Source organism: Schistocerca piceifrons, unplaced genomic scaffold (assembly GCF_021461385.2).
Source record: "Schistocerca piceifrons isolate TAMUIC-IGC-003096 unplaced genomic scaffold, iqSchPice1.1 HiC_scaffold_528, whole genome shotgun sequence".
In the NCBI taxonomy this organism is placed as follows: Eukaryota; Metazoa; Arthropoda; class Insecta; order Orthoptera; family Acrididae; genus Schistocerca; species Schistocerca piceifrons.
This window is the reverse complement of record NW_025728764.1, coordinates 55,328-75,137: the sequence shown is the minus strand read 5'-3', so window position 1 is coordinate 75,137 and position 19,810 is coordinate 55,328. Positions and strand designations below refer to the sequence as shown.

At 49.5% G+C, this 19,810-nt stretch overlaps 17 non-coding genes across 17 annotated transcripts; 5 read left to right on the top strand and 12 right to left on the bottom strand.

The window, feature by feature from the left end:
• Positions 1–426: 426 nt before the first annotated feature.
• On the bottom strand, positions 427–498 carry Trnap-ugg. The gene has a single exon. It is a non-coding gene; the product is annotated as a tRNA-Pro (tRNA).
• Positions 499–2,139: 1,641 nt separating this feature from the next.
• Positions 2,140–2,211, bottom strand: Trnap-cgg. Its single transcript has one exon. It is a non-coding gene; the product is annotated as a tRNA-Pro (tRNA).
• A 235-nt stretch (positions 2,212–2,446) lies between these two features.
• On the top strand, positions 2,447–2,519 carry Trnav-uac. Its single transcript has one exon. It is a non-coding gene; the product is annotated as a tRNA-Val (tRNA).
• A 1,414-nt stretch (positions 2,520–3,933) lies between these two features.
• On the bottom strand, positions 3,934–4,006 carry Trnap-ugg. Its single transcript has one exon. It is a non-coding gene; the product is annotated as a tRNA-Pro (tRNA).
• Positions 4,007–5,644: 1,638 nt separating this feature from the next.
• On the bottom strand, positions 5,645–5,716 carry Trnap-cgg. The gene has a single exon. It is a non-coding gene; the product is annotated as a tRNA-Pro (tRNA).
• Positions 5,717–5,951: 235 nt separating this feature from the next.
• On the top strand, positions 5,952–6,026 carry Trnav-uac. Its single transcript has one exon. It is a non-coding gene; the product is annotated as a tRNA-Val (tRNA).
• A 1,411-nt stretch (positions 6,027–7,437) lies between these two features.
• On the bottom strand, positions 7,438–7,509 carry Trnap-ugg. The gene has a single exon. It is a non-coding gene; the product is annotated as a tRNA-Pro (tRNA).
• A 1,641-nt stretch (positions 7,510–9,150) lies between these two features.
• On the bottom strand, positions 9,151–9,223 carry Trnap-cgg. Its single transcript has one exon. It is a non-coding gene; the product is annotated as a tRNA-Pro (tRNA).
• Positions 9,224–9,458: 235 nt separating this feature from the next.
• On the top strand, positions 9,459–9,531 carry Trnav-uac. The gene has a single exon. It is a non-coding gene; the product is annotated as a tRNA-Val (tRNA).
• A 1,408-nt stretch (positions 9,532–10,939) lies between these two features.
• On the bottom strand, positions 10,940–11,011 carry Trnap-ugg. The gene has a single exon. It is a non-coding gene; the product is annotated as a tRNA-Pro (tRNA).
• A 1,639-nt stretch (positions 11,012–12,650) lies between these two features.
• On the bottom strand, positions 12,651–12,722 carry Trnap-cgg. The gene has a single exon. It is a non-coding gene; the product is annotated as a tRNA-Pro (tRNA).
• Positions 12,723–12,957: 235 nt separating this feature from the next.
• Trnav-uac lies at positions 12,958–13,031 on the top strand. The gene has a single exon. It is a non-coding gene; the product is annotated as a tRNA-Val (tRNA).
• Positions 13,032–14,441: 1,410 nt separating this feature from the next.
• Positions 14,442–14,513, bottom strand: Trnap-ugg. Its single transcript has one exon. It is a non-coding gene; the product is annotated as a tRNA-Pro (tRNA).
• Positions 14,514–16,152: 1,639 nt separating this feature from the next.
• Trnap-cgg lies at positions 16,153–16,224 on the bottom strand. The gene has a single exon. It is a non-coding gene; the product is annotated as a tRNA-Pro (tRNA).
• Positions 16,225–16,459: 235 nt separating this feature from the next.
• Trnav-uac lies at positions 16,460–16,532 on the top strand. Its single transcript has one exon. It is a non-coding gene; the product is annotated as a tRNA-Val (tRNA).
• A 1,408-nt stretch (positions 16,533–17,940) lies between these two features.
• Trnap-ugg lies at positions 17,941–18,012 on the bottom strand. Its single transcript has one exon. It is a non-coding gene; the product is annotated as a tRNA-Pro (tRNA).
• A 1,639-nt stretch (positions 18,013–19,651) lies between these two features.
• Trnap-cgg lies at positions 19,652–19,723 on the bottom strand. The gene has a single exon. It is a non-coding gene; the product is annotated as a tRNA-Pro (tRNA).
• Between the last annotated feature and the right edge of the window lie 87 nt (positions 19,724–19,810).

The following is a 19,810-nucleotide window of genomic DNA, read 5'->3' as shown; positions in this document are numbered from 1 at the left end:
AGTGTGGTTAGCTGCATTCAGCCCCCGTGGCAATGTCTTGCAGTCCTCCAGCTTTGTTGACCACAGTTAGGTGCCTCGATAAGAGGTGGACAGGTGTCGCATCGCTCTCGCCGTCACTTGTTACCACGAATCGTACTTAACGTAGTTTTCTGCAAGCGTCAGCGTAGCGTCAGTCGAGCTAAGTCGGGCCAAGTCGCATAAGAGGAGCAACAAAATGCGCATTTCCGGTACCGGGAATCGAACCCCCGGCCTCCTGGGTGAGAGCCAGGTACCCCAGCCACTTTTTTTTTTTTATTTTTTTTTTTTTAACGCGTCGGACCAGAGTGTCAATTGCTCACATCGAATAAGAAGTTCATTTGATATTGACGGCGAGGCTTTTTGCGCTGACTCAGCCACTGACGTGCGATCAGTTTGCACAAAACGCTAGGGCTCGTCCGGGATTTGAACCCGGGACCTCCTGCACCCAAAGCAGGAATCATACCCCTAGACCAACGAGCCACCTGGCTGGAGCAGTCAAGTTAATCCCAAGTAGTGCGCCTCACAGGGAACACAAACTTTCACGTGAATTCGCAAGATAAACGCTTTCTGCAGGCAGCACTCACCACTGATGAGAAGAATATTAAAGGCAACGAATAAAAAAGGCGAAATAACTGCATCGAGCACTGCTTATGAACAGCCGGCAGTGCCTCAGTTTCGGTATGTGGTTTCTCAGGGTTAAGAGAAGGCGAATGCACTAACACAAAGAACATCGGGAAACCAAGCACCAACTCATAACGAAAAGATTGCACAATATACTGCAAGCAAAATTTCCAGAAGACGGATACTGAAGACGCCGCAGACAAAAGAATTATTCTATGCAGTAACGAATATCTAGGAAGCGTGAATTGCATGTGCTGCTCCACCACACAACTTCTTTTGATACTGTTTTACTTATTCTAAATTTTCATTACCTCATCGTCTCTAGAATACTGTGCGGTTATCACCTGGTTTCCAACAGCGATAGTAGTAAGTAAATCGACTACAAAGTCTTTCAAAGTAGGTCAGACACAAAAAAAAAAATCGGAGCTGCGTGTAGCTCATGTCATTCTGCTTTCAATCGTGAATCTCCGGCTGGGAGTAGTGGCGTACTTCTGTAATCCAAGCTTCTGGGAGGCCGTTGTGTGGAGAGATCTGGAAACAACTACAGATTCGACCGTTCCACGAGCTCAGGAACGGCCGCGATGCCTTCATCGAGCTCTGCAGATCGACAGATGATAGTGTGGAAATTTCGGCAAGCGGTGGCTAAGGGTTAAGAGAAGCCAAACGCACTAAACACAAGAAAGTCGGGAAACCGAAGCACACAACTCATAACGAAAAGATTGCGGAATGCAGTGCGAAAGCAAAACTTCGAGAAGACCAACTCTGAAGCCATCGGCGAGCTAGGAATTATTCCGCACAAGAAGCGATCATGTAGGAAGAGGCGAGCCGAAGCTGTCGCTCGACCACACAATAAATTTTTGCTTAATCCCAATTTGCAGTACGGTTCGACACTAGAATACTGCGCCTTGGTTCTTCCAAAAGCGATAGTAATAAGCACGTCCACTGCAGTGTCATTTGGGGTAGTGAGTCAGACATGGGGAGGATATGAGGCGGGTGGAATATGCAACGGCAGGGGCATTGCAGGGCGGCCGCCGACTCCTTGGGCTGTGGCGCGCCGGTGCCGGCGGCGGCCTGGCTGGGCTGCTGGTGCCTCCATGTAGAGCTGCCGCCGAGCCCAGGCACCGTGCCGCTAACGAAGCGATTGCCTTTGGTGACATCTTTTGCAATAACGACTGCGCGAATCGACGGTATCTCGTAAGGAAGGAAAGAGCAGCAGCTGCCGCCGAGCCCAGGCGCCGTGCCTAACACGCAGAAGGTCCCCGGCTCGATTGCGGGCGGAAACCCGTTTTCGTCGCACTCAGCAAGACACTTGCTACGATCTCTACTGTGACCATTTAAATCAACTTCAAACGTTCCATCAGCAGGGTGCACATGGCTCAAATGAAACATGAAACGGTTTCAGAACTGGTTGTCGGATTTTAGCGCTGACTTGGAGGCCTGGAAATGCGCGAAACAGCCGCCGCCATGCGATTTGTTACCGCACCGTTGTACAAAACGCAAGGGCTCGTCCGGGATTTGAACCCGGGACCTCCTGCACCCGAAGCAGGAATCATACCCCTAGACCAACGAGCCTATTCGTTCCGAAAACGCACTGCATGTGAATGACGCCACCTTTGATGGTCTCACCATGTAGGGCTGCAGCTCAGCCAGCGTTCTCCCTGTCTGTCGCGGTTGGATTGTTTCCATCGACGTCTTTTACTACAGGAACTTCACGAATCGGAGGGAGCTCGTAGCCGATGCCCTTGCTAACACAGAAGACAAACTGTTGCTATTACGAGTCTCCGGGTGGTACATGAAAAGAACCGTCGTTTCCGTGGTGTAGCGGTTATCACGTCTGCTTTACACGCAGAAGGTCCCCGGTTCGATCCCGGGCGGGAACACAACAATTTTAATCTATATTTCGGATTTCATTTCCGAGATGACCTGACGTCCGCGTATGCAGAGACAAGCAATGTCGTATGCTAGACGGATAGGGCGTCATTTTACGGTCAAATACTGTTGCTCTCTTATTGCACCGGTATTTGGTAACTGAGAACGCCCCTAGCTCCATTATGGCTGGCAAAATTTATAATCCGGTTCTTCAGGGCTACTTCAAGTGCGCTTGCTACTGGCTTTCCTGAGCTCACCCTACTCGCCTTGTCACAGCTCTGTCAAAGTGTGATGCTAACTAATAATGAGAAACTCTTAGCCACGCTCAATCTTACATGCCACCCCTTGGTTGTTGCCGTCGCTAGTAAGATGAGGGTAGACTGTCGCACAATTAAGCTGAATCTCCACTCACGGTGCACATATCCCGCAAAGACAACCTTGTTTTCCGTTGCATGCAAAATTACCGTCTGCTTTTCTACCGAATTCCACCTACGTACTTTACTGGTGCCGCATTCTTGTTATATCCACGTGCTATAACAGGCGTCTACTCTTCATTGAGGAGCTGCAAACCGGGGCTGAGTTCCACCTACTCTTCAGCACGGTCAAAATGGCAGGGCTCGTCCGGGATTTGAACCCGGGACCTCCTGCACCCAAAGCAGGAATCATACCCCCTTTTTTTTTTTTTTTTTTTTTAATTTTTTTTCGTTTTTAGATTGGGAAATTGCATCTGCTACCACCTGTACCCGAAACCTTCGTAATCGCCTTCACGCGTCGGACCAGAGTGTCAATTGCTCACGTCGAATAAGAAATTCGTTTTGATATTGACGGCGAGCTTTTTGCGCTGACTCAGCCACTGACGTGCGATCAGTTTGCACAAAACGCGAGGGCTCGTCCGGGATTTGAACCCGGGACCTCCTGCACCCTAAGCAGGAATTATACCCATTTTTTTTTTTTTTTTTTTTTTTTTTTTGAACCTGTCTCCGCTGTTAGGACACTAAGCAGTGTGGTTAGCTGCATTCAGCCCCCGTGGCAATGTCTTGCAGTCCTCCAGCTTTGTTGACCACAGTTAGGTGCCTCGATAAGAGGTGGACAGGTGTCGCATCGCTCTCGCCGTCACTTGTTACCACGAATCGTACTTAACGTAGTTTTCTGCAAGCGTCAGCGTAGCGTCAGTCGAGCTAAGTCGGGCCAAGTCGCATAAGAGGAGCAACAAAATGCGCATTTCCGGTACCGGGAATCGAACCCCGGCCTCCTGGGTGAGAGCCAGGTACCCCAGCCACTTTTTTTTTTTTTATTTTTTTTTTTTAACGCGTCGGACCAGAGTGTCAATTGCTCACAATCGAATAAGAAGTTCATTTGATATTGACGGCGAGCTTTTTGCGCTGACTCAGCCACTGACGTGCGATCAGTTTGCACAAAACGCTAGGGCTCGTCCGGGATTTGAACCCGGGACCTCCTGCACCCAAAGCAGGGAATCATACCCCTAGACCAACGAGCCACCTGGCTGGAGCAGTCAAGTTAATCCCAAGTAGTGCGCCTCACAGGGAACACAAACTTTCACGTGAATTCGCAAGATAAACGCTTTCTGCAGGCAGCACTCACCACTGATGAGAAGAATATTAAAGGCAACGAATAAAAAGCGAAATAACTGCATCGAGCACTGCTTATGAACAGCCGCAGTGCCTCAGTTTCGGTATGTGGTTTCTCAGGGTTAAGAGAAGGCGAATGCACTAAACAAAAGAACATCGGGAAACCAAGCACCAACTCATAACGAAAAGATTGCACAATATACTGCAAGCAAAATTTCCAGAAGACGGATACTGAAGACGCCGCAGACAAAAGAATTATTCTATGCAGTAACGAATATCTAGGAAGCGTGAATTGCATGTGCTGCTCCACCACACAACTTCTTTTGATACTGTTTTACTTATTCTAAATTTTCATTACCTCATCGTCTCTAGAATACTGTGCGGTTATCACCTGGTTTCCAACAGCGATAGTAGTAAGTAAATCGACTACAAAGTCTTTCAAAGTAGGTCAGACACAAAAAAAAAATCGGAGCTGCGTGTAGCTCATGTCATTCTGCTTTCAATCGTGAATCTCCGGCTGGGAGTAGTGGCGTACTTCTGTAATCCAAGCTTCTGGGAGGCCGTTGTGTGGGAGAGATCTGGAAACAACTACAGATTCGACCGTTCCACGAGCTCAGGAACGGCCGCGATGCCTTCATCGAGCTCTGCAGATCGACAGATGATAGTGTGGAAATTTCGGCAAGCGGTGGCTAAGGGTTAAGAGAAGCCAAACGCACTAAACACAAGAAAGTCGGGAAACCGAAGCACACAACTCATAACGAAAAGATTGCGGAATGCAGTGCGAAAGCAAAACTTCGAGAAGACCAACTCTGAAGCCATCGGCGAGCTAGGAATTATTCCGCACAAGAAGCGATCATGTAGGAAGAGCGAGCCGAAGCTGTCGCTCGACCACACAATAAATTTTTGCTTAATCCCAATTTGCAGTACCGGTTCGACACTAGAATACTGCGCCTTGGTTCTTCCAAAAGCGATAGTAATAAGCACGTCCACTGCAGTGTCATTTGGGGTAGTGAGTCAGACATGGGAGGATATGAGGCGGGTGGAATATGCAACGGCAGGGGCATTGCAGGGCGGCCGCCGACTCCTTGGGCTGTGGCGCGCCGGTGCCGGCGGCGGCCTGGCTGGGCTGCTGGTGCCTCCATGTAGAGCTGCCGCCGAGCCCAGGCACCGTGCCGCTAACGAAGCGATTGCCTTTGGTGACATCTTTTGCAATAACGACTGCGCGAATCGACGGTATCTCGTAAGGAAGGAAAGAGCAGCAGCTGCCGCCGAGCCCAGGCGCCGTGCCTAACACGCAGAAGGTCCCCCGGCTCGATTGCGGGCGGAAACCCGTTTTCGTCGCACTCAGCAAGACACTTGCTACGATCTCTACTGTGACCATTTAAATCAACTTCAAACGTTCCATCAGCAGGGTGCACATGGCTCAAATGAAACATGAAACGGTTTCAGAACTGGTTGTCGGATTTTAGCGCTGACTTGGAGGCCTGGAAATGCGCGAAACAGCCGCCGCCATGCGATTTGTTACCGCACCGTTGTACAAAACGCAAGGGCTCGTCCGGGATTTGAACCCGGGACCTCCTGCACCCGAAGCAGGAATCATACCCCTAGACCAACGAGCCTATTCGTTCCGAAAACGCACTGCATGTGAATGACGCCACCTTTGATGGTCTCACCATGTAGGGCTGCAGCTCAGCCAGCGTTCTCCCTGTCTGTCGCGGTTGGATTGTTTCCATCGACGTCTTTTACTACAGGAACTTCACGAATCGGAGGGAGCTCGTAGCCGATGCCCTTGCTAACACAGAAGACAAACTGTTGCTATTACGAGTCTCCGGGTGGTACATGAAAAGAACCGTCGTTTCCGTGGTGTAGCGGTTATCACGTCTGCTTTACACGCAGAAGGTCGCCCCGGTTCGATCCCGGGCGGGAACACAACAATTTTAATCTATATTTCGGATTTCATTTCACGAGATGACCTGACGTCCGCGTATGCAGAGACAAGCAATGTCGTATGCTAGACGGATAGGGCGTCATTTTACGGTCAAATACTGTTGCTCTCTTATTGCACCGGTATTTGGTAACTGAGAACGCCCCTAGCTCCATTATGGCTGGCAAAATTTATAATCCGGTTCTTCAGGGCTACTTCAAGTGCGCTTGCTACTGGCTTTCCTGAGCTCACCCTACTCGCCCTTGTCACAGCTCTGTCAAAGTGTGATGCTAACTAATAATGAGAAACTCTTAGCCACGCTCAATCTTACATGCCACCCCTTGGTTGTTGCCGTCGCTAGTAAGATGAGGGTAGACTGTCGCACAATTAAGCTGAATCTCCACTCACGTTGCACATATCCCGCAAAGACAACCTTGTTTTCCGTTGCATGCAAAATTACCGTCTGCTTTTCTACCGAATTCCACCTACGTACTTTACTGGTGCCGCATTCTTGTTATATCCACGTGCTATAACAGGCGTCTACTCTTCATTGAGGAGCTGCAACCGGGGCTGAGTTCCACCTACTCTTCAGCACGGTCAAAATGGCAGGGCTCGTCCGGGATTTGAACCCGGGACCTCCTGCACCCAAAGCAGGAATCATACCCCCTTTTTTTTTTTTTTTTTTTTAATTTTTTTTCGTTTTTAGATTGGGAAATTGCATCTGCTACCACCTGTACCCGAAACCTTCGTAATCGCCTTCACGCGTCGGACCAGAGTGTCAATTGCTCACGTCGAATAAGAAATTCGGTTTGATATTGACGGCGAGCTTTTTGCGCTGACTCAGCCACTGACGTGCGATCAGTTTGCACAAAACGCGAGGGCTCGTCCGGGATTTGAACCCGGGACCGTCCTGCACCCTAAGCAGGAATTATACCCATTTTTTTTTTTTTTTTTTTTTTTTTTTGAACCTGTCTCCGCTGTTAGGACACTAAGCAGTGTGGTTAGCTGCATTCAGCCCCCGTGGCAATGTCTTGCAGTCCTCCAGCTTTGTTGACCACAGTTAGGTGCCTCGATAAGAGGTGGACAGGTGTCGCATCGCTCTCGCCGTCACTTGTTACCACGAATCGTACTTACGTAGTTTTCTGCAAGCGTCAGCGTAGCGTCAGTCGAGCTAAGTCGGGCCAAGTCGCATAAGAGGAGCAACAAAATGCGCATTTCCGGTACCGGGAATCGAACCCCGGCCTCCTGGGTGAGAGCCAGGTACCCCAGCCACTTTTTTTTTTTTATTTTTTTTTTTTTAACGCGTCGGACCAGAGTGTCAATTGCTCACATCGAATAAGAAGTTATTTGATATTGACGGCGAGCTTTTTGCGCTGACTCAGCCACTGACGTGCGATCAGTTTGCACAAAACGCTAGGGCTCGTCCGGGATTTGAACCCGGGACCTCCTGCACCCAAAGCAGGAATCATACCCCTAGACCAACGAGCCACCTGGCTGGAGCAGTCAAGTTAATCCCAAGTAGTGCGCCTCACAGGGAACACAAAACTTTCACGTGAATTCGCAAGATAAACGCTTTCTGCAGGCAGCACTCACCACTGATGAGAAGAATATTAAAGGCAACGAATAAAAAGCGAAATAACTGCATCGAGCACTGCTTATGAACAGCCGGCAGTGCCTCAGTTTCGGTATGTGGTTTCTCAGGGTTAAGAGAAGGCGAATGCACTAAACAAAAGAACATCGGGAAACCAAGCACCAACTCATAACGAAAAGATTGCACAATATACTGCAAGCAAAATTTCCAGAAGACGGATACTGAAGACGCCGCAGACAAAAGAATTATTCTATGCAGTAACGAATATCTAGGAAGCGTGAATTGCATGTGCTGCTCCACCACACAACTTCTTTTGATACTGTTTTACTTATTCTAAATTTTCATTACCTCATCGTCTCTAGAATACTGTGCGGTTATCACCTGGTTTCCAACAGCGATAGTAGTAAGTAAATCGACTACAAAGTCTTTCAAAGTAGGTCAGACACAAAAAAAAAAATCGGAGCTGCGTGTAGCTCATGTCATTCTGCTTTCAATCGTGAATCTCCGGCTGGGAGTAGTGGCGTACTTCTGTAATCCAAGCTTCTGGGAGGCCGTTGTGTGGGAGAGATCTGGAAACAACTACAGATTCGACCGTTCCACGAGCTCAGGAACGGCCGCGATGCCTTCATCGAGCTCTGCAGATCGACAGATGATAGTGTGGAAATTTCGGCAAGCGGTGGCTAAGGGTTAAGAGAAGCCAAACGCACTAAACACAAGAAAGTCGGGAAACCGAAGCACACAACTCATAACGAAAAGATTGCGGAATGCAGTGCGAAAGCAAAACTTCGAGAAGACCAACTCTGAAGCCATCGGCGAGCTAGGAATTATTCCGCACAAGAAGCGATCATGTAGGAAGAGCGAGCCGAAGCTGTCGCTCGACCACACAATAAATTTTTGCTTAATCCCAATTTGCAGTACCGGTTCGACACTAGAATACTGCGCCTTGGTTCTTCCAAAAGCGATAGTAATAAGCACGTCCACTGCAGTGTCATTTGGGGTAGTGAGTCAGACATGGGGAGGATATGAGGCGGGTGGAATATGCAACGGCAGGGGCATTGCAGGGCGGCCGCCGACTCCTTGGGCTGTGGCGCGCCGGTGCCGGCGGCGGCCTGGCTGGGCTGCTGGTGCCTCCATGTAGAGCTGCCGCCGAGCCCAGGCACCGTGCCGCTAACGAAGCGATTGCCTTTGGTGACATCTTTTGCAATAACGACTGCGCGAATCGACGGTATCTCGTAAGGAAGGAAAGAGCAGCAGCTGCCGCCGAGCCCAGGCGCCGTGCCTAACACGCAGAAGGTCCCCGGCTCGATTGCGGGCGGAAACCCGTTTTCGTCGCACTCAGCAAGACACTTGCTACGATCTCTACTGTGACCATTTAAATCAACTTCAAACGTTCCATCAGCAGGGTGCACATGGCTCAAATGAAACATGAAACGGTTTCAGAACTGGTTGTCGGATTTTAGCGCTGACTTGGAGGCCTGGAAATGCGCGAAACAGCCGCCGCCATGCGATTTGTTACCGCACCGTTGTACAAAACGCAAGGGCTCGTCCGGGATTTGAACCCGGGACCTCCTGCACCCGAAGCAGGAATCATACCCCCTAGACCAACGAGCCTATTCGTTCCGAAAACGCACTGCATGTGAATGACGCCACCTTTGATGGTCTCACCATGTAGGGCTGCAGCTCAGCCAGCGTTCTCCCTGTCTGTCGCGGTTGGATTGTTTCCATCGACGTCTTTTACTACAGGAACTTCACGAATCGGAGGGAGCTCGTAGCCGATGCCCTTGCTAACACAGAAGACAAACTGTTGCTATTACGAGTCTCCGGGTGGTACATGAAAAGAACCGTCGTTTCCGTGGTGTAGCGGTTATCACGTCTGCTTTACACGCAGAAGGTCCCCGGTTCGATCCCGGGCGGGAACACAACAATTTTAATCTATATTTCGGATTTCATTTCCGAGATGACCTGACGTCCGCGTATGCAGAGACAAGCAATGTCGTATGCTAGACGGATAGGGCGTCATTTTACGGTCAAATACTGTTGCTCTCTTATTGCACCGGTATTTGGTAACTGAGAACGCCCCTAGCTCATTATGGCTGGCAAAATTTATAATCCGGTTCTTCAGGGCTACTTCAAGTGCGCTTGCTACTGGCTTTCCTGAGCTCACCCTACTCGCCTTGTCACAGCTCTGTCAAAAGTGTGATGCTAACTAATAATGAGAAACTCTTAGCCACGCTCAATCTTACATGCCACCCCTTGGTTGTTGCCGTCGCTAGTAAGATGAGGGTAGACTGTCGCACAATTAAGCTGAATCTCCACTCACGGTGCACATATCCCGCAAAGACAACCTTGTTTTCCGTTGCATGCAAAATTACCGTCTGCTTTTCTACCGAATTCCACCTACGTACTTTACTGGTGCCGCATTCTTGTTATATCCACGTGCTATAACAGGCGTCTACTCTTCATTGAGGAGCTGCAACCGGGGCTGAGTTCCACCTACTCTTCAGCACGGTCAAAATGGCAGGGCTCGTCCGGGATTTGAACCCGGGACCTCCTGCACCCAAAGCAGGAATCATACCCCCTTTTTTTTTTTTTTTTTTTAATTTTTTTCGTTTTTAGATTGGGAAATTGCATCTGCTACCACCTGTACCCGAAACCTTCGTAATCGCCTTCACGCGTCGGACCAGAGTGTCAATTGCTCACGTCGAATAAGAAATTCGTTTGATATTGACGGCGAGCTTTTTGCGCTGACTCAGCCACTGACGTGCGATCAGTTTGCACAAAACGCGAGGGGCTCGTCCGGGATTTGAACCCGGGACCTCCTGCACCCTAAGCAGGAATTATACCCATTTTTTTTTTTTTTTTTTTTTTTTTTGAACCTGTCTCCGCTGTTAGGACACTAAGCAGTGTGGTTAGCTGCATTCAGCCCCCGTGGCAATGTCTTGCAGTCCTCCAGCTTTGTTGACCACAGTTAGGTGCCTCGATAAGAGGTGGACAGGTGTCGCATCGCTCTCGCCGTCACTTGTTACCACGAATCGTACTTAACGTAGTTTTCTGCAAGCGTCAGCGTAGCGTCAGTCGAGCTAAGTCGGGCCAAGTCGCATAAGAGGAGCAACAAAATGCGCATTTCCGGTACCGGGAATCGAACCCCGGCCTCCTGGGTGAGAGCCAGGTACCCCAGCCACTTTTTTTTTTTTTATTTTTTTTTTTTTAACGCGTCGGACCAGAGTGTCAATTGCTCACATCGAATAAGAAGTTCATTTGATATTGACGGCGAGCTTTTTGCGCTGACTCAGCCACTGACGTGCGATCAGTTTGCACAAAACGCTAGGGCTCGTCCGGGATTTGAACCCGGGACCTCCTGCACCCAAAGCAGGAATCATACCCCTAGACCAACGAGCCACCTGGCTGGAGCAGTCAAGTTAATCCCAAGTAGTGCGCCTCACAGGGAACACAAACTTTCACGTGAATTCGCAAGATAAACGCTTTCTGCAGGCAGCACTCACCACTGATGAGAAGAATATTAAAGGCAACGAATAAAAAGCGAAATAACTGCATCGAGCACTGCTTATGAACAGCCGGCAGTGCCTCAGTTTCGGTATGTGGTTTCTCAGGGTTAAGAGAAGGCGAATGCACTAAACAAAAGAACATCGGGAAACCAAGCACCAACTCATAACGAAAAGATTGCACAATATACTGCAAGCAAAATTTCCAGAAGACGGATACTGAAGACGCCGCAGACAAAAGAATTATTCTATGCAGTAACGAATATCTAGGAAGCGTGAATTGCATGTGCTGCTCCACCACACAACTTCTTTTGATACTGTTTTACTTATTCTAAATTTTCATTACCTCATCGTCTCTAGAATACTGTGCGGTTATCACCTGGTTTCCAACAGCGATAGTAGTAAGTAAATCGACTACAAAGTCTTTCAAAGTAGGTCAGACACAAAAAAAAAATCGGAGCTGCGTGTAGCTCATGTCATTCTGCTTTCAATCGTGAATCTCCGGCTGGGAGTAGTGGCGTACTTCTGTAATCCAAGCTTCTGGGAGGCCGTTGTGTGGGAGAGATCTGGAAACAACTACAGATTCGACCGTTCCACGAGCTCAGGAACGGCCGCGATGCCTTCATCGAGCTCTGCAGATCGACAGATGATAGTGTGGAAATTTCGGCAAGCGGTGGCTAAGGGTTAAGAGAAGCCAAACGCACTAAACACAAGAAAGTCGGGAAACCGAAGCACACAACTCATAACGAAAAGATTGCGGAATGCAGTGCGAAAGCAAAACTTCGAGAAGACCAACTCTGAAGCCATCGGCGAGCTAGGAATTATTCCGCACAAGAAGCGATCATGTAGGAAGAGCGAGCCGAAGCTGTCGCTCGACCACACAATAAATTTTTGCTTAATCCCAATTTGCAGTACCGGTTCGACACTAGAATACTGCGCCTTGGTTCTTCCAAAAGCGATAGTAATAAGCACGTCCACTGCAGTGTCATTTGGGGTAGTGAGTCAGACATGGGGAGGATATGAGGCGGGTGGAATATGCAACGGCAGGGGCATTGCAGGGCGGCCGCCGACTCCTTGGGCTGTGGCGCGCCGGTGCCGGCGGCGGCCTGGCTGGGCTGCTGGTGCCTCCATGTAGAGCTGCCGCCGAGCCCAGGCACCGTGCCGCTAACGAAGCGATTGCCTTTGGTGACATCTTTTGCAATAACGACTGCGCGAATCGACGGTATCTCGTAAGGAAGGAAAGAGCAGCAGCTGCCGCCGAGCCCAGGCGCCGTGCCTAACACGCAGAAGGTCCCCGGCTCGATTGCGGGCGGAAACCCGTTTTCGTCGCACTCAGCAAGACACTTGCTACGATCTCTACTGTGACCATTTAAATCAACTTCAAACGTTCCATCAGCAGGGTGCACATGGCTCAAATGAAACATGAAACGGTTTCAGAACTGGTTGTCGGATTTTAGCGCTGACTTGGAGGCCTGGAAATGCGCGAAACAGCCGCCGCCATGCGATTTGTTACCGCACCGTTGTACAAAACGCAAGGGCTCGTCCGGGATTTGAACCCGGGACCTCCTGCACCCGAAGCAGGAATCATACCCCTAGACCAACGAGCCTATTCGTTCCGAAAACGCACTGCATGTGAATGACGCCACCTTTGATGGTCTCACCATGTAGGGCTGCAGCTCAGCCAGCGTTCTCCCTGTCTGTCGCGGTTGGATTGTTTCCATCGACGTCTTTTACTACAGGAACTTCACGAATCGGAGGGAGCTCGTAGCCGATGCCCTTGCTAACACAGAAGACAAACTGTTGCTATTACGAGTCTCCGGGTGGTACATGAAAAGAACCGTCGTTTCCGTGGTGTAGCGGTTATCACGTCTGCTTTACACGCAGAAGGTCCCCCGGTTCGATCCCGGGCGGGAACACAACAATTTTAATCTATATTTCGGATTTCATTTCCGAGATGACCTGACGTCCGCGTATGCAGAGACAAGCAATGTCGTATGCTAGACGGATAGGGCGTCATTTTACGGTCAAATACTGTTGCTCTCTTATTGCACCGGTATTTGGTAACTGAGAACGCCCCTAGCTCCATTATGGCTGGCAAAATTTATAATCCGGTTCTTCAGGGCTACTTCAAGTGCGCTTGCTACTGGCTTTCCTGAGCTCACCCTACTCGCCTTGTCACAGCTCTGTCAAAGTGTGATGCTAACTAATAATGAGAAACTCTTAGCCACGCTCAATCTTACATGCCACCCCTTGGTTGTTGCCGTCGCTAGTAAGATGAGGGTAGACTGTCGCACAATTAAGCTGAATCTCCACTCACGGTGCACATATCCCGCAAAGACAACCTTGTTTTCCGTTGCATGCAAAATTACCGTCTGCTTTTCTACCGAATTCCACCTACGTACTTTACTGGTGCCGCATTCTTGTTATATCCACGTGCTATAACAGGCGTCTACTCTTCATTGAGGAGCTGCAACCGGGGCTGAGTTCCACCTACTCTTCAGCACGGTCAAAATGGCAGGGCTCGTCCGGGATTTGAACCCGGGACCTCCTGCACCCAAAGCAGGAATCATACCCCCTTTTTTTTTTTTTTTTTTTTAATTTTTTTTCGTTTTTAGATTGGGAAATTGCATCTGCTACCACCTGTACCCGAAACCTTCGTAATCGCCTTCACGCGTCGGACCAGAGTGTCAATTGCTCACGTCGAATAAGAAATTCGTTTGATATTGACGGCGAGCTTTTTGCGCTGACTCAGCCACTGACGTGCGATCAGTTTGCACAAAACGCGAGGGCTCGTCCGGGATTTGAACCCGGGACCTCCTGCACCCTAAGCAGGAATTATACCCATTTTTTTTTTTTTTTTTTTTTTTTTTTGAACCTGTCTCCGCTGTTAGGACACTAAGCAGTGTGGTTAGCTGCATTCAGCCCCCGTGGCAATGTCTTGCAGTCCTCCAGCTTTGTTGACCACAGTTAGGTGCCTCGATAAGAGGTGGACAGGTGTCGCATCGCTCTCGCCGTCACTTGTTACCACGAATCGTACTTAACGTAGTTTTCTGCAAGCGTCAGCGTAGCGTCAGTCGAGCTAAGTCGGGCCAAGTCGCATAAGAGGAGCAACAAAATGCGCATTTCCGGTACCGGGAATCGAACCCCGGCCTCCTGGGTGAGAGCCAGGTACCCCAGCCACTTTTTTTTTTTTTATTTTTTTTTTTTTAACGCGTCGGACCAGAGTGTCAATTGCTCACATCGAATAAGAAGTTCATTTGATATTGACGGCGAGCTTTTTGCGCTGACTCAGCCACTGACGTGCGATCAGTTTGCACAAAACGCTAGGGCTCGTCCGGGATTTGAACCCGGGACCTCCTGCACCCAAAGCAGGAATCATACCCCTAGACCAACGAGCCACCTGGCTGGAGCAGTCAAGTTAATCCCAAGTAGTGCGCCTCACAGGGAACACAAACTTTCACGTGAATTCGCAAGATAAACGCTTTCTGCAGGCAGCACTCACCACTGATGAGAAGAATATTAAAGGCAACGAATAAAAAGCGAAATAACTGCATCGAGCACTGCTTATGAACAGCCGGCAGTGCCTCAGTTTCGGTATGTGGTTTCTCAGGGTTAAGAGAAGGCGAATGCACTAAACAAAAGAACATCGGGAAACCAAGCACCAACTCATAACGAAAAGATTGCACAATATACTGCAAGCAAAATTTCCAGAAGACGGATACTGAAGACGCCGCAGACAAAAGAATTATTCTATGCAGTAACGAATATCTAGGAAGCGTGAATTGCATGTGCTGCTCCACCACACAACTTCTTTTGATACTGTTTTACTTATTCTAAATTTTCATTACCTCATCGTCTCTAGAATACTGTGCGGTTATCACCTGGTTTCCAACAGCGATAGTAGTAAGTAAATCGACTACAAAGTCTTTCAAAGTAGGTCAGACACAAAAAAAAAATCGGAGCTGCGTGTAGCTCATGTCATTCTGCTTTCAATCGTGAATCTCCGGCTGGGAGTAGTGGCGTACTTCTGTAATCCAAGCTTCTGGGAGGCCGTTGTGTGGGAGAGATCTGGAAACAACTACAGATTCGACCGTTCCACGAGCTCAGGAACGGCCGCGATGCCTTCATCGAGCTCTGCAGATCGACAGATGATAGTGTGGAAATTTCGGCAAGCGGTGGCTAAGGGTTAAGAGAAGCCAAACGCACTAAACACAAGAAAGTCGGGAAACCGAAGCACACAACTCATAACGAAAAGATTGCGGAATGCAGTGCGAAAGCAAAACTTCGAGAAGACCAACTCTGAAGCCATCGGCGAGCTAGGAATTATTCCGCACAAGAAGCGATCATGTAGGAAGAGCGAGCCGAAGCTGTCGCTCGACCACACAATAAATTTTTGCTTAATCCCAATTTGCAGTACCGGTTCGACACTAGAATACTGCGCCTTGGTTCTTCCAAAAGCGATAGTAATAAGCACGTCCACTGCAGTGTCATTTGGGGTAGTGAGTCAGACATGGGGAGGATATGAGGCGGGTGGAATATGCAACGGCAGGGGCATTGCAGGGCGGCCGCCGACTCCTTGGGCTGTGGCGCGCCGGTGCCGGCGGCGGCCTGGCTGGGCTGCTGGTGCCTCCATGTAGAGCTGCCGCCGAGCCCAGGCACCGTGCCGCTAACGAAGCGATTGCCTTTGGTGACATCTTTTGCAATAACGACTGCGCGAATCGACGGTATCTCGTAAGGAAGGAAAGAGCAGCAGCTGCCGCCGAGCCCAGGCGCCGTGCCTAACACGCAGAAGGTCCCCGGCTCGATTGCGGGCGGAAACCCGTTTTCGTCGCACTCAGCAAGACACTTGCTACGATCTCTACTGTGACCATTTAAATCAACTTCAAACGTTCCATCAGCAGGGTGCACATGGCTCAAATGAAACATGAAACGGTTTCAGAACTGGTTGTCGGATTTTAGCGCTGACTTGGAGGCCTGGAAATGCGCGAAACAGCCGCCGCCATGCGATTTGTTACCGCACCGTTGTACAAAACGCAAGGGCTCGTCCGGGATTTGAACCCGGGACCTCCTGCACCCGAAGCAGGAATCATACCCCTAGACCAACGAGCCTATTCGTTCCGAAAACGCACTGCATGTGAATGACGCCACCTTTGATGGTCTCACCATGTAGGGCTGCAGCTCAGCCAGCGTTCTCCCTGTCTGTCGCGGTTGGATTGTTTCCATCGACGTCTTTTACTACAGGAACTTCACGAATCGGAGGGAGCTCGTAGCCGATGCCCTTGCTAACACAGAAGACAAACTGTTGCTATTACGAGTCTCCGGGTGGTACATGAAAAGAACCGTCGTTTCCGTGGTGTAGCGGTTATCACGTCTGCTTTACACGCAGAAGGTCCCCGGTTCGATCCCGGGCGGGAACACAACAATTTTAATCTATATTTCGGATTTCATTTCCGAGATGACCTGACGTCCGCGTATGCAGAGACAAGCAATGTCGTATGCTAGACGGATAGGGCGTCATTTTACGGTCAAATACTGTTGCTCTCTTATTGCACCGGTATTTGGTAACTGAGAACGCCCCTAGCTCCATTATGGCTGGCAAAATTTATAATCCGGTTCTTCAGGGCTACTTCAAGTGCGCTTGCTACTGGCTTTCCTGAGCTCACCCTACTCGCCTTGTCACAGCTCTGTCAAAGTGTGATGCTAACTAATAATGAGAAACTCTTAGCCACGCTCAATCTTACATGCCACCCCTTGGTTGTTGCCGTCGCTAGTAAGATGAGGGTAGACTGTCGCACAATTAAGCTGAATCTCCACTCACGGTGCACATATCCCGCAAAGACAACCTTGTTTTCCGTTGCATGCAAAATTACCGTCTGCTTTTCTACCGAATTCCACCTACGTACTTTACTGGTGCCGCATTCTTGTTATATCCACGTGCTATAACAGGCGTCTACTCTTCATTGAGGAGCTGCAACCGGGGCTGAGTTCCACCTACTCTTCAGCACGGTCAAAATGGCAGGGCTCGTCCGGGATTTGAACCCGGGACCTCCTGCACCCAAAGCAGGAATCATACCCCCTTTTTTTTTTTTTTTTTTTTAATTTTTTTTCGTTTTTAGATTGGGAAATTGCATCTGCTACCACCTGTACCCGAAACCTTCGTAATCGCCTTCACGCGTCGGACCAGAGTGTCAATTGCTCACGTCGAATAAGAAATTCGTTTGATATTGACGGCGAGCTTTTTGCGCTGACTCAGCCACTGACGTGCGATCAGTTTGCACAAAACGCGAGGGCTCGTCCGGGATTTGAACCCGGGACCTCCTGCACCCTAAGCAGGAATTATACCCATTTTTTTTTTTTTTTTTTTTTTTTTGAACCTGTCTCCGCTGTTAGGACACTAAGCAGTGTGGTTAGCTGCATTCAGCCCCCGTGGCAATGTCTTGCAGTCCTCCAGCTTTGTTGACCACAGTTAGGTGCCTCGATAAGAGGTGGACAGGTGTCGCATCGCTCTCGCCGTCACTTGTTACCACGAATCGTACTTAACGTAGTTTTCTGCAAGCGTCAGCGTAGCGTCAGTCGAGCTAAGTCGGGCCAAGTCGCATAAGAGGAGCAACAAAATGCGCATTTCCGGTACCGGGAATCGAACCCCGGCCTCCTGGGTGAGAGCCAGGTACCCCAGCCACTTTTTTTTTTTTATTTTTTTTTTTTTTAACGCGTCGGACCAGAGTGTCAATTGCTCACATCGAATAAGAAGTTCATTTGATATTGACGGCGAGCTTTTTGCGCTGACTCAGCCACTGACGTGCGATCAGTTTGCACAAAACGCTAGGGCTCGTCCGGGATTTGAACCCGGGACCTCCTGCACCCAAAGCAGGAATCATACCCCTAGACCAACGAGCCACCTGGCTGGAGCAGTCAAGTTAATCCCAAGTAGTGCGCCTCACAGGGAACACAAACTTTCACGTGAATTCGCAAGATAAACGCTTTCTGCAGGCAGCACTCACCACTGATGAGAAGAATATTAAAGGCAACGAATAAAAAGCGAAATAACTGCATCGAGCACTGCTTATGAACAGCCGGCAGTGCCTCAGTTTCGGTATGTGGTTTCTCAGGGTTAAGAGAAGGCGAATGCACTAAACAAAAGAACATCGGGAAACCAAGCACCAACTCATAACGAAAAGATTGCACAATATACTGCAAGCAAAATTTCCAGAAGACGGATACTGAAGACGCCGCAGACAAAAGAATTATTCTATGCAGTAACGAATATCTAGGAAGCGTGAATTGCATGTGCTGCTCCACCACACAACTTCTTTTGATACTGTTTTACTTATTCTAAATTTTCATTACCTCATCGTCTCTAGAATACTGTGCGGTTATCACCTGGTTTCCAACAGCGATAGTAGTAAGTAAATCGACTACAAAGTCTTTCAAAGTAGGTCAGACACAAAAAAAAAATCGGAGCTGCGTGTAGCTCATGTCATTCTGCTTTCAATCGTGAATCTCCGGCTGGGAGTAGTGGCGTACTTCTGTAATCCAAGCTTCTGGGAGGCCGTTGTGTGGGAGAGATCTGGAAACAACTACAGATTCGACCGTTCCACGAGCTCAGGAACGGCCGCGATGCCTTCATCGAGCTCTGCAGATCGACAGATGATAGTGTGGAAATTTCGGCAAGCGGTGGCTAAGGGTTAAGAGAAGCCAAACGCACTAAACACAAGAAAGTCGGGAAACCGAAGCACACAACTCATAACGAAAAGATTGCGGAATGCAGTGCGAAAGCAAAACTTCGAGAAGACCAACTCTGAAGCCATCGGCGAGCTAGGAATTATTCCGCACAAGAAGCGATCATGTAGGAAGAGCGAGCCGAAGCTGTCGCTCGACCACACAATAAATTTTTGCTTAATCCCAATTTGCAGTACCGGTTCGACACTAGAATACTGCGCCTTGGTTCTTCCAAAAGCGATAGTAATAAGCACGTCCACTGCAGTGTCATTTGGGGTAGTGAGTCAGACATGGGGAGGATATGAGGCGGGTGGAATATGCAACGGCAGGGGCATTGCAGGGCGGCCGCCGACTCCTTGGGCTGTGGCGCGCCGGTGCCGGCGGCGGCCTGGCTGGGCTGCTGGTGCCTCCATGTAGAGCTGCCGCCGAGCCCAGGCACCGTGCCGCTAACGAAGCGATTGCCTTTGGTGACATCTTTTGCAATAACGACTGCGCGAATCGACGGTATCTCGTAAGGAAGGAAAGAGCAGCAGCTGCCGCCGAGCCCAGGCGCCGTGCCTAACACGCAGAAGGTCCCCGGCTCGATTGCGGGCGGAAACCCGTTTTCGTCGCACTCAGCAAGACACTTGCTACGATCTCTACTGTGACCATTTAAATCAACTTCAAACGTTCCATCAGCAGGGTGCACATGGCTCAAATGAAACATGAAACGGTTTCAGAACTGGTTGTCGGATTTTAGCGCTGACTTGGAGGCCTGGAAATGCGCGAAACAGCCGCCGCCATGCGATTTGTTACCGCACCGTTGTACAAAACGCAAGGGCTCGTCCGGGATTTGAACCCGGGACCTCCTGCACCCGAAGCAGGAATCATACCCCTAGACCAACGAGCCTATTCGTTCCGAAAACGCACTGCATGTGAATGACGCCACCTTTGATGGTCTCACCATGTAGGGCTGCAGCTCAGCCAGCGTTCTCCC